General features: G+C 30.3%; 1 pseudogene; it reads right to left on the minus strand.

Annotated features, from left to right (window-relative positions):
- Positions 1-12,494: 12,494 nt before the first annotated feature.
- On the minus strand, positions 12,495-13,486 carry LOC112093343 (annotated as a pseudogene).
- Positions 13,487-14,929: the final 1,443 nt, after the last annotated feature.

Below are 14,929 nucleotides of genomic sequence, written 5' to 3' on the forward strand. Positions count from 1 at the left end.
ATGCTTGTTCTGCTGAGAATCTAGTTATTGTAGCTTTTATTGTAAATCTTGTGCCCTATGTAGATAAGTAAAGGTTGTTAGCTTGAATAATATAATCAGAGTAAAAAATAAGGTAATATTATTATTCTAACCTCGCTTCTTTGTTGATGTAATGTCTTTACTTCATCAATTGTTGTTTTGTTTTGTGTTTTTTGTTCTTCAATGGATTGGCTTGATGTTGTTGATGCTGTTGTAAAGTCAATTTCTTGATATTGGTGAGAAAAGCTCTAGATAGAAGGGTAAAAATTATTAGGAAAAGGAGTAATAGAAAATTTTTAGTTTTTAGACATTGTGAATTATTTTTTTTACCTTGCTTTTAATGTTGTTCTCTCTGATATTTGTGGGTCAATATAAAAAATTGTTGCTGCAGTGCTCGATACGTATGCATTTCCTAAGATTTGGACCATAAATTGATCAATATCTTGATGTATTTTTGTGTAGGTACTTTGTTTTTATATGTAAGGATTTTTATAAAATATTGAGAAAATACCTAAATATTGCTTTACTAACATTGCTGTAAAAAGTGTAACAATTGGTCATTTCATTGATTTGAGAACATTTTCATCAAATTGGTTTGCTTTGTGTCCCCATAAAGTAACTTGAAGTTGTTCATTTATATTGGAAGAAGAAAAGAAAAAAATGAAAATTAGAATGGAATGTTCTAAGTGATGTAAAAGTTGTGTATTTATTAGGTATGACTTTTTCTAATATAATTGTCGTGAAATTTGTATAAAATTTATTTACCTTATGTTTTGTATCATTATGGTGCGTCGTGATGTTTGTCTGTTGTTAATATTTGTTTGTTCTATTGTTTGTACTCTTGTCAGGATACCGATGATATCTGTTGGTACATAAATATATAATGGAAAGAATATAGATAAGTAAGTTAATAATGATTTTCTTTTTTTGGAGAAGATAGTTTATATTATCGGTTAAAATTTTGGTTGTTTGGATTCTATGTTGAAGCTGATCGAATTCAGTGAAATAAAACCTGTGGAATGGAATGTGAAGCGCTTCTTCTGTAACTGGGAGAAAAACTGTTGCACGTGCAAATTGTAACATTGCAGGATGTGGAACGACTTTGTATGTTGGCTTGTTTTCTGTGACAAAAAAGTTGCTGATGTCGTATACATTGCCTAGTTGAATTTTTTGAGAAATGATGTCGGAATCACGTGCTCGAATTGATCTTTGAATTGCCTCGTGCTGTAGATAAAAAAAATATGAGAATGTTATTTATTTTATAATATTATATAATATCAAACATGCTATAATATAGTGTTTGCAATAGGTATTACCTCTTCATCGACTAAAAGACAGTCAACGCTTATTAAACGTCATGTTGCTAAGTCACTGTTTGTCCATAATCTGCAAATTCATGCCCTAATAGTTTGATAAATTTCATTTGGTTTTAATGCACAGATTGGTGTTGTCATTTTTCCTAATGATTGACAAAGAAAGATCATTATTTAATACATGTGTTCATTAATATAATTTGGATATTTATGAACTGTCTGATTAAAATGTTGATAAATTTCTAAAGTAATATGATGTGGAGGTTGGTTCAATTCTAAGTGTTTTTTTTTTTCTCTTATTGTTGTCTTATTCATTTTTTAATTATAGTATAAGATTATTTAAAAAGTGAGAAAATATGAAAATATTGTTTTTGACCCAATGTTTGGAAATTATAGTTTATTTTTTTGTTTTAGATTAAAAAATATTGAAGCGTTATTTATTCATCAAATATTAATCAAGATTGAAATTGTCTATGTAAATTGTTATTTCATTGTTGATCAAAGATATTAATCAAAGATTTTAAAGCCATGTATTGTATATGTATTCTTATATTATTTAGTTAATTGCTATTTTAATGATGGAATTACTTTGTAAATTATGAACACTATATTTTATGGGGGTTGAAAGGAGCTGTTTATATAGGTTGGATTTGCTGGGCTTTGATGCTTATTTTATTATTATGAAAAGGGGAAAGTTTGATAAAGAAGCTTTTAAGTCTTTTTGTTGGATTGCTGATTCGCAATTGTCTTATAGAATGAATAAGGAGAGGCCTATTGATGACCGAGCCACTCTTATACTATTCCTTACCTTGTCATTTAAAGGCCAAAAAGTGATATTTGAAGGTTACGACGCATCCTTAGTAACAGTATAGTGTAAGGTAGGTTTGGGCATATATGGATTAAAAGTATGAGTAATAATCTATAAATAAGTGTTTGAATTTTTCTTTATCTAAAAGAAAGGAGGGGATTATAATAAAGTATACTTCCCAAATAATAGTACCCGGATCACTTATTCAGCAAATACAAATAACAGTATATATGGATATGATTGTAAGAATGCATGAGATTACTTCCTCGGAATCATAATTTATTCTGAATAAATTAATAAAAAAATATTCATGTAATAATAATGTATGTACAATAATGTGAATGTAAGATTAATAAATGTAGATACGATCATATACAAAAGAGAGCAATAAAATATGAGTAATATATGTAGTAAGGTTAGAAACAAATTATGTATAAGGAGATGAATTGATATTTGTATTTGGCTATATTCGGCTTCCTGCTTCATATATAAACAAATAGATTAAAAATTTTCTATCACAATGCTTGATTATAAAAAAAATTTATAAATGGTATAATAGATAAATAAATAATCAAGAGAATTCAAGAGGAAAAAATTAAGAGATTATGAATGACATAATATTTTTATGTAGTAATTGTTGCTTGGATATTATGTATTTTCAGTAATGTATGATAAATAAAGTATATATCAATATTTGTTAATAGCTAAATTAGATAATATCAACATGAATATGAGAATATGAGAATAGAAATCTAAAATGTATGCTATGATACAAAATTAAATAATAAGGTAGCAACAATTGATAAATTAAGTTTATCAACAAAACCTACATAAATAAGTGAATTGACATATGCATTTGTATACCTTGAGTTTCTTAGAAGATGGCTAGACAAATTAAAAGTTGTCTGTAGTAAATTACATAATCAAATTATAATAGGAACAAAGATTGATGATTATTTATGTAAGAATAGATAAAAAGGCGAAATCTAGTACTAAAGAGGCTCCCGTACTATGACAGGCTCAGGAGAAAGTTCAATCCCATATGTACGCGGCCTTACCCCTGAAGGAGAGGCCGTTTCTGGGATTCGAACCTTGGACCCCGGGTGCAAACGCAAGCGCTCCCACCACGGTGCCAAGGCCCGCCTTCTATGTAAGACTAGATAGAGGGAAAAAAAAATTAAGGAGATGGAAAAAAGATTGATGATTATAGAAATGGTAAAAACATTGATGATTATATATATAATCAAATTATAGTAGGAACAAAGATTGATGATTGATAATAATAGTCATAATAAAGACGATGAATGAGATTGAGAAATAATTTTTTACATAATTGCATTTCTTTGATGGGAGCAGTTGCATGGGCATGATAGAAATAGTAAGACGAATGAAGGTAAGAAAGAGAAAATTGATAAAAAGTTTGAGATTAAGAAAGAAAAACAAAAGGTGAACAAAGATTAAGTTGCAAAGGAAATAGGCAGTGCAGTTTTTGGACGAATCAAATGAATTCGAGCATTTGAAAATTCAATATAATCATTATTGCCAATGTATATGCACATATGCAATTAACAAATAAATAGGCAAAGATCTTAATAGATTATAACTATCAAATTATAAAATACAGAAGAAAATAAATAATGATTATCAATGTTTTTTAATACTTTTGAAAGGAACATTTCTTAATCTTTATACAGTACTGATATCAATTAGTTATATAAGGAAATTTTATTTTAGCATATAGAAAAGAAAATAAATAACAAATATTAATATTGTTATGGGAAATTATGATATTCATTTTCAACAATAATCATTAAAAGTATATGATTGAAAGTTCTTAGAGATATCTCAAGCATTGTGAATAGGATTCTGAGTGGAAAAGATGAGATAAGAAAATGTGCATGTTGACAAAAGGATACAGCAATAAGAATGTAAAGCAGTAGATTGTAAACAATTTCAAACAATAAATATAAATAAATGAGGTAGTGGACAAATAAATAAAGAGATCAAATAGGAACAAAGAAAAAGGAAACAAAAACGAAATAAAATATATAAATATATATATGTATTTTTTAAAGAACAAAAAAAGCAAAATAAAGCTTGATTAGAGAAAGAAGAAGGGAAAAAAAGTACGAAAATGTGAATGCCCCAATTTTTTTTATATCATTGTTTTAGATAGTAATGACAATAATAATCGATTTTAAAAACCAAAATAAGTTACCACATTATTATATAGAAAAAATTTACTAAAAGAAGGAAAAAAAATCAAATATCTAGAAATCATTTATTTATGTAGTTAAGGATAAAATAAGAATAGATTGCTAATTTTTGTTCATCACAGTAAATTTTAATTAACCTTAGGCAGTAGCATTACGTATTAATATAATAGTATAAGTACATAGGAAAAAAAATGTAAAGAAGGATAAATAAGTAATACTAAAATTAATATAATTCGTTAATATACTTAGCATTAGTAATAGTAAGGGATGGTATTTAAAGAAAAGCTGTTGTGTTAATATCTAAAGCAATGGAAATCAACAAAAATAGAAAAAGGGCACAAAAAAGGTGCATTATAATGTATATTTGAGAAAAAATAATCAATTGAAGTAAGATATGAAATGATTCAAGAAATACCAAGTGAATAAATAAAAGATGAAAAAAATGAGAATCCTTTTCCAAATAGAGAACATATACAAAACAAAAGTAAAGTAAAAAATATAGGTTAAGCGAAGATAAAAAGGAGGAAAAAGGAAAACAAAGATGACTGGAAAAGAGCATATGAGAAAAAGCTAACAGGATGGGAATAGAATCATCCAAACACATTAGGGGAATCTAAAAAATCAACAGGTCCATCGCCCACAAATAGAAGAAGAAGAGGAAAAGTGACAAAATCGACATAACACTTGTCAAAATAGTGGACTGAGTATGCATGAGCAGTTTACAAATAAGGGAAAGGAGAGGAAGGAAAAAAAGATAGAGGGAAAAAAATTAAAGAAATATGAAAAAAAAGTAGAAGTGAAATATTTAAATTGAAGTGATATGCTTAAACATATTGCCAAAAATTGAATAAAATGCAAATAAACATTTCAATGCCATTGAATAATGATAAAACAGTAAAGTCATAGGTTGAGAAAAGCAATGAAAAAAGACAACAGCAAGTATTAATAAGATGGGAGCAAGATAAAATGCAAGTAAACATTTCAATTTCATTGAATTATGATAAAACAGTAAAGGGATGGATTGAGAGAAGGAATGAAAAAAGTAAACATTTCAATTTCATTGAATTATGATAAAACAGTAAAGGGATGGATTGAGAGAAGGAATGAAAAAAGACAATGGCAACTATTAATAATATGCGAGAGAGATGAAATGCAAATAAACATTTTAATTGTATTGAATAGTGATAAAACAGTAAAGCTATGAGTTGATAAAAGCAATGAAGAAAAGCAACGTCAAGTATTAATAACACGGGATCAAGTACTAATAACATGAGAAAAAAGGGAGCAGAGGTTATTAACAGTACCTGGATCAGTGTGAAAATTGTGCTAAATGTAGGATATTAACCAACCAGGAATGAACACAGCTAGTTAAGGATAGAAAAATAAGAGTAAACAGCAGTAAATGATGGACTGTGGAGTGAAAGAGTGAGTGGTTATGGGTAAAAAAGATAAACAGTCAAAGGCACAGAAGTATAAAAGAGAAGCAGTAAATGAGGAGTAATGAGGGAAAATGGATAGTGATAAAGGATGAAATGGAACGGGCAGGAGAACAGGTACAGGAAAACATGTATTATAAATCTATGGAACCAACAGCACTAATATATATAAATAGTAAGTAGAAAAGTTATTATGAACAGTAAACATCGTATAATAATATAACACGTATTGATACAGTGTGATTTGAGAAAAATTGGGGAATCAATATTTATTAATTAAGTAATAAAATCGATGCAGCTTTAAAGATAATTTTAGTACTAACAACATAGAAAATAGAAAAAGGCAGAAGCAAGGAAAAAACTGGGAAAAAAGGACGAAAAAACTGGAAAAAAGGACGAAAAAATGGGGAAAAAGTTTTGCCCTAAAATTGGTGAAACTTGTAGATAATATAACATGACACTAAGACGAAAGAAAAAATCATACGAAAAGAAAAAATCATACAGAAAGAAAAAATCTTTGATTTATTTAATAGCTCCGTAACAAAATCAGAATAAGTCATCAATCTAAGAAATCAAAGGACAACCTAAAAAGTCCAGATCATCAACATAATAAATAGAGGGAAAAAAAATCTCACATTATCCACATGCAGCATGAAATGGAGCAGAAGAAAAGGGACGAAAGTAGATAAAGCACCTGCAAAAACAAATTCTTTAAGAAAGATAATAAATAAAAGATTTTATATCAACTATAAAGATAACTAAATAAAAATAAGCGACAAAAATTAGGGTAAAAATATATAATTCATTAATAATGGATAAAGAACGAAGCGAAGAATAGTAATCAAAGAAAGCAAAAAGTAGGAAACATAAATAAAAAAAGGAATGAAAATAGCGTATAATCAGAAATAAAAACATCAGCAGAATCCAAAGGAGAAAGAAAATAAAATTTCTAAACGCTCCTCCAAAGGCCACCGAAAGGACCCTCACACGAACAACACAGAGGAAAACCCCCAGGATTGCAACCAAAATCGAGGTAAAGAAAAGAACGAAATGAGCATATGAAGGCAAATAAAAAAAAATAAAAAATAAAAAATAAAAGAGCGAGACAGTGAGACAGAAACGACGGAGAAGAACAAAAGCGAAGGATAAAAACTCCCAGGGCTTAACAGAGTAAATAGACATAAATACCCACGACAGAAATAAAGAAAAACGCAAGAACAGAGGGATGGAATGGTCGAATCACATTAAGAGAATTAAAAAGACCAATAGATCCTATATGCACAAACGGAAGAAGGAGAAAGAAAAAGGGCAAAAGCGTCATAACACTATTGCAAAAACAGTAAGTTGAGTGTGGATGAAGAGTACACGGGGAATTTCCTTGGGAGGTGATAATTTTAGATTGTAGAAAAAGCTAATAATTTTTATGATATTAAAATAATTTATATTTATATATAGATATATAGATAATTTTATATTATATAAAAAGCTGATGATTTTTATGATGTCAAAATATTCTGTGAAATAAAATGTGTGGAATAGGATGGTAGATGTTTTTTCTATAATTGGCATGAAAGACAGCATGCGTAAATTGGAGCATTGCAGTAGTGACCAAAAAGTTGCTGATATTGTATATACCAACTTCCTAATTTTTTGAGAGATAACACTTGAATCATGTGTTTTCATGGATGCTTGGATTGTTTCATGTTGCAAAAGGAAAAATAAAATTGTTATTTATTTTATAATATTTAATACCAAATTTAAAATAATGTAATATGGTGTTTGCAAAGGTTATTACCTCCTCATTGACCAATAAACAGTGTAGATTTATTAAGTATTCTATTGTTAATTCATTATTTGTCCATAATTTCTAAATTTTGGCTCTAATAATTTCATAAATTTCTTTTGGCTTTAATGCATGAATTTGTATAATTATTTTGCTTATTTTTTGTGAAGGAAAAATAATTATTTGAATCAATAATTTCATGCAATATATGTTGTTAGTTTAATAATAATGGAAGGTTTAAATGGAATAAAATTATTAATATAATATTGGTATTTTTTTTACAATATTTTATATTTTTATATAATATTGTGTAGAATTTCTTTGTACACAATATTTTTTACATGATTTGGATATCTATTAATTGAATCATGTATTAGTATGTGTAATCCTTTAGGATTTGTGGCTCTTGATAAAGCAACATATAATTGTCTATGAGTAAAAATTTCAGTTTCTAGATATAATCTAATTTTACCCGATGATTGTTCTTGGCTTTTATTTATTGTCATTGCGTAACAAATTTTTACTGAAAATTGTCGTCTTTTTAATGTAAATGGCCATTTAAATTCATGTACACTCATTTCTATTATTGGGATATAAACTTTTTCATCAATATTATTTGAGTTTATAATCTGTCCTTCTATAATTTTGTTTGTTAATTGTGTGATAATAAGTCTTGTACCATTACATAATCCAATAGATTGATTTAAATTTCTTAATAACATTATTGGAATTCCTACTTTAAGATTTAATTGATGTGGTGGTATTCCATTAAAATTTAGATTGTGTAAGAATTCTTCAGGGTATAATAGGTTAAGTTCATCTATATTTTCATGAGGATACAATTGTGTCATAACTATAATAAAATTTTAATTCTCTAGGAACTAAGGATAGTATGTAATTGTTAATATCGTCAGTTGTTTTATTTTTTGGAGTTATTATTGCTCGATGTTTTAAATATTCAATATTATTAAAGAAATTATTTAAATTGTTATATTAATGTCGACATTTTTTCAATTGGATTTGATTGATTGTGTAATATGTATTTGTTTGGTATTTTTATCCATGTAGCATCTTCATTTTCTAGATCTTTTATTCCTTGTACAGTTCCATTTCCAATGCTTAATATCCAATCTGAAAATATTGCAATTTCTATTCTTTCTTCTTCTATGATGTTATAGTGTTTTAATCTCATATTTTTCATTAATGTTAGAGCTCAAAAATATGGCCATACGTAAGACTTATTTATGATTGCATCTATTATGTGTTCTTTTGTTCCTGTAGGAATAACTGGTAAAATTTGTCGAAAATCACCTCCTAATACAATTATCACTCCGCCAAATGGTTGTTCAAAATTATTTTTTAAATCTTGAAGTGTTTTGTCTAATGCTTCAAAACAATATTTATTTGTCATCGGTGCTTCATCCCATAGTATAAAGCGATGCTTTTTTTTATTAATTTTGCTAATTGTGTTCCTTTTTTAATGTGACAGGTTGAAAATTTGTCTGTTGATAGTGGTATTCTAAATCTTGAATGTGCGGTTCTTCCTTTAGGTAATAATAATGATGCTATTCCAGAAGATGCAACAACAAGGATTATTTCATTGTTTGATTTGATTTTTGTAATAATTGCATTCCACATATATGTTTTTCTAGTTCCACCGTGACCGTAAATAAAGAAAAGGTTGTATTTTCCTTGGTTTAATGATTCTAAAATTTATTGGTAAATAAATTGTTGTTCTTGATTTAAATTTTGTATTAATCTAGTATTTTCTTCTTTTAATTTATTTATGTCATAATTAAGTTTTCTCTTAAGAGTTTATCATTTAGATCATCTATTAGTGATTCAGTAGGAAGGGGTAGATTAAAATGTGTTAAAGTTGATGAATTTAGATTTAATAATTTTTCTAATTCGTATAATACAAAATTATATAATTCATTGTCGGGTATTTGAAAATTTGGGTTATTGAATAAGGCCTTGATTTTGTACAAAATATCGTTTGTCATAAGTTTCTAATGTTTTTGAAGGAATTTTATTGGATCACTTACATTGCAAAATAATAAAATTATAACAAATAGCTATCGCAGTTGAGGTGCTGTTGATGTAAATGAAGCTTCTAATATTGATTCATCCCATTTCTTGTCATCTCCTAATAAGCCCAATGCATAGCATGCTGGTTGATTTGTTGGATATTTTATATTGTTGATTGTTCAAAGATCTTCATAACTTATTTTTCCTCTTTGATGATTTAATAATAGTTTTAGATAGTATAATTCTCCAGAGCTTGGATGGACATGGAAAGTTCGTCCAATTGCATATCTTATTTGTCTTGGAGACCAATATTTGTATTTGCTACTCCAAACGTATTTAGTCAGGAACTCTGTATAACTTAATTTTCTGGCGTTGATGTCACGTTTATGTGTTTCCATCCATTCGGTAAGAGTTATTTTATCAATACCCGGTTGTCTTATTATATTAATTAGGTGTTGATTTGAGTCAAATGTTATATTTTGCATTCTTGGTAAATGTATTGATAATCTTTGAACAACAGGATTTCTATGATGTATTGGGAATTCATATAATCGCTACATTGCTTCGTATGGTGCTATATATCTACAATTAATATAGTTTTTTATTTCATTTATTTCTCTATAAGTGGTTTCTCTAGTATTTTCTGTAGATATATTGTCTTTCTATAACTGCTCTAAATCTATCTGATCCTTTTGTCAAATATTTAAATAAATACTTTATGAGCATCGATTGTGAACAAATTTCTACATTGATATGAGCATGAAATTTTAGACATAAATCTTTATTGTATGGAATTACAAATCTATTATCTAATTTAATACCTTCCTTTCAATATAAAATGATGTATTTCTTCGTCTATAATTAACGAATTCAGTTTCTTCAATTGTTGTTTCATTTTTGAATTGTTTTAGAAACTTTTTTGAACATTCTGAATTTTTCATGCATGGAGAATTTGGCCTAATTATGCCACATGGTCCATGCATCATAAATTCGGCTACAATCTTGTATTCTAATGAATTGTTATTAGGATTAGGTATTTCTGTAGAAATGAATTTATCTATTTGCCATGATTCACGCAGTTTGTCGTCATTGTGGAGCCAAAAGAGAAAATGACAACGTGGCAAACCTCGTTTTAAGAACTCTACGACATGCAAATCTACAAAATTAAAAAATAATTTGTTGCAGTTTTTATTGTGTAAGAAATTATAATTTATTTGTATTATCTATTCATAAGATTAAATAAATTTGAAAAGAATTAACTAACCTGCTATAATTGTTTGAAATATTTTTTATTTTTAATAATATATAGAATATGATCTAATTTCATTTTGAAAATTCTTGTAATGATATTTGGTCTGTCTTCTGCTTTTTGTCCAGGTATTTTTGCTAAAGCTCTAATAATTTCAGGTCATTTCAGATTGCATGTGAATGTTATAAATAAATATGGATTTCCATAGTACCTGCAAATTGTCATTGCATCTTGATAATTTTAAATCATATATCTTGGACTTCCAGTATGACTGGAAGGAAGAATTATTCTTTTTCCTATTGTATTGTGCATTTGTATCTCCTTTGGTAATCGCATCTTGAATTCCTTGATTTTAAATTTTTTTGATTTTTCCTAACATAGTCTAGTCGATCTTCCTCTATAGAGGCATATGCATCAACTATATATTATTGGAATAGTCTGCCGGCCCAAAAAAGGGTATTGCCTTGTATTTCTCGTTCTTGTAATTTATAGCAATAAAATTCTCGCATAGAAACTCTTTTTCTTGTAGAGTTGTTGCTTGAATTGTTCATATTATATCTTAGATTTGTTCGGTAACCATCTTTTCCATAGGGAAATAATATAGGATATTGAAGGGTCATATAACATGGATGTAATTTTATAATTCTTTGTAAAGTATCTGTTGTATCTTGAATTATAATGTCTCTTCCTTGATCATATTCACCAATATCTCCAACTATTAAACCACCTATATCATTTGAAGTAGGTAGTTCATATTGATTGCTATCTGTATTTCTTCGACCTATAAGTCTTAATTTCATAGATGGGATATGACATTGTTGATATCGATCTCTTATCATTCGAAAGAGTTTAACTAATTTATTTGTATCATCAAGCATTTTTATTAGGTTTTTAGTTATAAATTGTATTAAATTTTCAGATTGATGATCGTGTTGAAATGATGAGGTCATTCAATTTTCAATTTCATTTTCTGTGTCATATATATACAATTGTGCAAATTTTGGAGGATTGTTGTTAATTGGTAATAAAGATCCTATAAGATGATGTACTTGTCACTTATTTTAAAAATATATGGACCACTTGAGTTTCTTGTATTTGTTTATATAATTGCTCCAAATGACGTAAATGCAAACATAGAATTATATATTCGAATATTTTTACGGAAATGTGTACTTATTGAACCTCCATGATAATCAAGTAATCTATCCAGTATAAGAGGTGTTTTCTTAATGAAGGGCAATGCTATTTTTCCATTTCTGCAACCAAGATTATATTCAATGAGGTTACTGTTTTGGCTCGCTCATTGAACCAAAATAAAACAGCACAATGACAACAGATATAGGAATAATCTCTGAAATCAATGTACGCATTAATAGCACCTATAAAAGGAAAATAAAAATGGTAATAAAATTGACTAACAAAATATGAATATTGTTCCTACGAACAATTCTATTGTTATTTAAACATAATGGTTAATATAGGTAAGGAAATTACGATGTTCATTGTAATTGTCGGATTTTGAGGGAAATAATTTGGCAACTTCTTCTTGAGACTGAAAATGGCCGAGCATTGCGTCAAATTTAGATTGTGATCGTGCTGTCGATGTAGCTTGAAAAGCTTCATTTGTCTGGTTTTGAAGATTATTAGTTGTATTCGCAGAATCTTGGCTTATTAGAAAAATGGCACGGCATATAGATTGAGTTTATCGTGATGATCTTTTTCAAATTTTTCTCATATCCATCTGTGGTGATTGGATAACAAATGCGGAAAGTGGGCATGGAGAGGCTCTCCGCCATGTTCTTCGAGACCGCAGCTTGCATTGTCGTGAAAGGCACAACGGTGGACCCTGGAAGTGAAGGCGGCAAAGAACCCTAACCACCCGAACTAGCTTTGGGAGGCGGAGGAGCCGCCGCCGTCTAGGAAGCCGGCGCAGAAGCTGCACTGATAGTGCTCTTGGAGGGCGCAATTCCAGCCTTTGCCTCCACATCGGCTGCAGTAATCCACCCAAACGGCCCAGTCCCGACCACCGATCCAATATCCACTTTGTGTTGTTTGGCTAATTTCTTCGCATATGGCCTCGTCATAATCTTCCTCGGTCCGTCCGAAGCTGGCTTGGCAGTCGGCAGAGGCGGCGAAGGCTGAGAAATTACTGGAGCTGCTGTCAAAGTCGAATGCGGAGGAGAGGGAGAACCTGAAGCGGAAGCAGAGGAGAAGGAGGAGGAAGAATTAGTGGCAGCTTTGGCCTTGGCCTCGGTGACTTTATCCTCGGTCTCGGCAAGGAGGCTGATAGGGGCACTGACGGGGGCGGCCTCACCCTCGGGGACGACAATGGTGGCGAGGATGCCGTCGTAGAAGGTCTCAACGTTCATGTCGGCCTTGTCAGACTCGACGACGACGACGCCCTTGCCTTACCCTCGGACTTTACTCAAGACACAATCTCTCCCTCTGTCATGGTGGAGCTGAGCACCGGCAAGAAGATCTCCCTGATCGTGGCTTCAACGATCGAGATCCCTCGCTGCCGCGGAAATGCCGCAGAGGAGGGGTGCGAGAACCACCACGGGAGGGAGGCCGAGATGGAAGAGGAGAATGAGATAGCGGAGCCCACCGTGGCCTTCGCGAGGAACGGAGACGCCATTGCCTTCCACAGATCCAGAGAGAGAGAGATCCGATTGGATCTGATCCGTTCAGATTCCGATTCAGATTCCATAGATCCACAGAGAGAGAGAGAGGTGGGGTTGGGTTTGGGGATGAGAAGTGTTAAAAGTGTGAATTTGGTTGGAGACGAGAGGGAGAGAAAGAGAGAGAAATGGGGGCGGAGAAGATGAGGAGAAAGTTGCGGAGAAGACGAGGAGAAAGTTGTGTGGGTTTGGGTAGCTACTTTCTTGTTTGCATCGCCTGCGGATTTGGAACTTTGCCTCGTTAGTAACTTTTTTTTTCTTTTTTTTTTCCTTGTTCTATTTCATGGTTAGGGTTAGGATGGTTATTCTGTTCACTTTGCAAACGGCCCAACAGCCTCCTACCAGGTCAGTTTTCCCCACCTTTTTAATATTAAAATTTTTTATTATAGTGTTTTTTTGTTTAAAATTTAAATTTAATTTTTTTATTATGATATTTTTTTCTTACATAAATTCACTCACAACTTAAATTCTTAACTTATTCAAGAATTCTATCATTTTATTAAAGGATATGAAAAGTCATATCATATAATTGTCAAATGCATGTTAACTTTTGTCAACTATGTATGTCTTTTCTCATTAATGTGATTTTAACTAAATTTGATTCATGGATATATGCTATTAGTGGAGAATCGGATACCTAACATTGGAAAGTTCTTTTTTGTTGTTGACATCTCATAGTTCTTATTCTTTCAATTCATCTTTATGATATGATTTTGGTGGAAAATATATTTTATTAATGTATTTTGCTAGATACAACTTAATATATTGTTTTTTATATGACGGCTTGGTAGGGTCTCATATGTGATGAATCTGCTTCCGTACAGATTTTTTTCGACTCGACTCTTTCGATTCTGTGGGTTATTTTACTACTCGCTGTCTTTGTTGTAGTGTTAGGTTTTCATCTCCATTTTGTGGTAGATAGTGGTGTCAAATAATGGCAATGTTTTAGATTTATGTTTTGTTTTATTGTTTTTGTTTCAGTATTGTAATAACAGAGGTGGTCTTCTCAGTTTCTATTTTTAGTTATGTGTACTGCCCACTTGAGTTTGTTCTTGACGGTGTTGTGGGAGACCTTGGTCTTACAAGTCTCTTAGTCTCGATCGATCAGAGTCTCTTCCATCGATTATAGGGGTTATTTAAAGAGCCGTATGCGTGCTCGATTGTTAGTGCCTTTTCAAGCTTGAGATATTTAGGCAATATGCCATGGATGGGTTTTGGCGACTCTAGAAGTCGTTTCTCTCAGGAGTCAAAATGTCAAACAATAATATCAAAGGGCAGCATAACCAAAACTAATTCAGAAACAACTCTATAACCTTTTTAATTTCAATCAAACAATAATTTCGAATTTCTGCTTTGATTAACAAAATGAAATACATCAAATGACATAGAGAAAGAGAGTA

This window comes from Morus notabilis, unplaced genomic scaffold, assembly GCF_000414095.1.
Source record: "Morus notabilis unplaced genomic scaffold, ASM41409v2 Scaffold1198, whole genome shotgun sequence".
Classification (NCBI taxonomy): domain Eukaryota; kingdom Viridiplantae; phylum Streptophyta; class Magnoliopsida; order Rosales; family Moraceae; genus Morus; species Morus notabilis.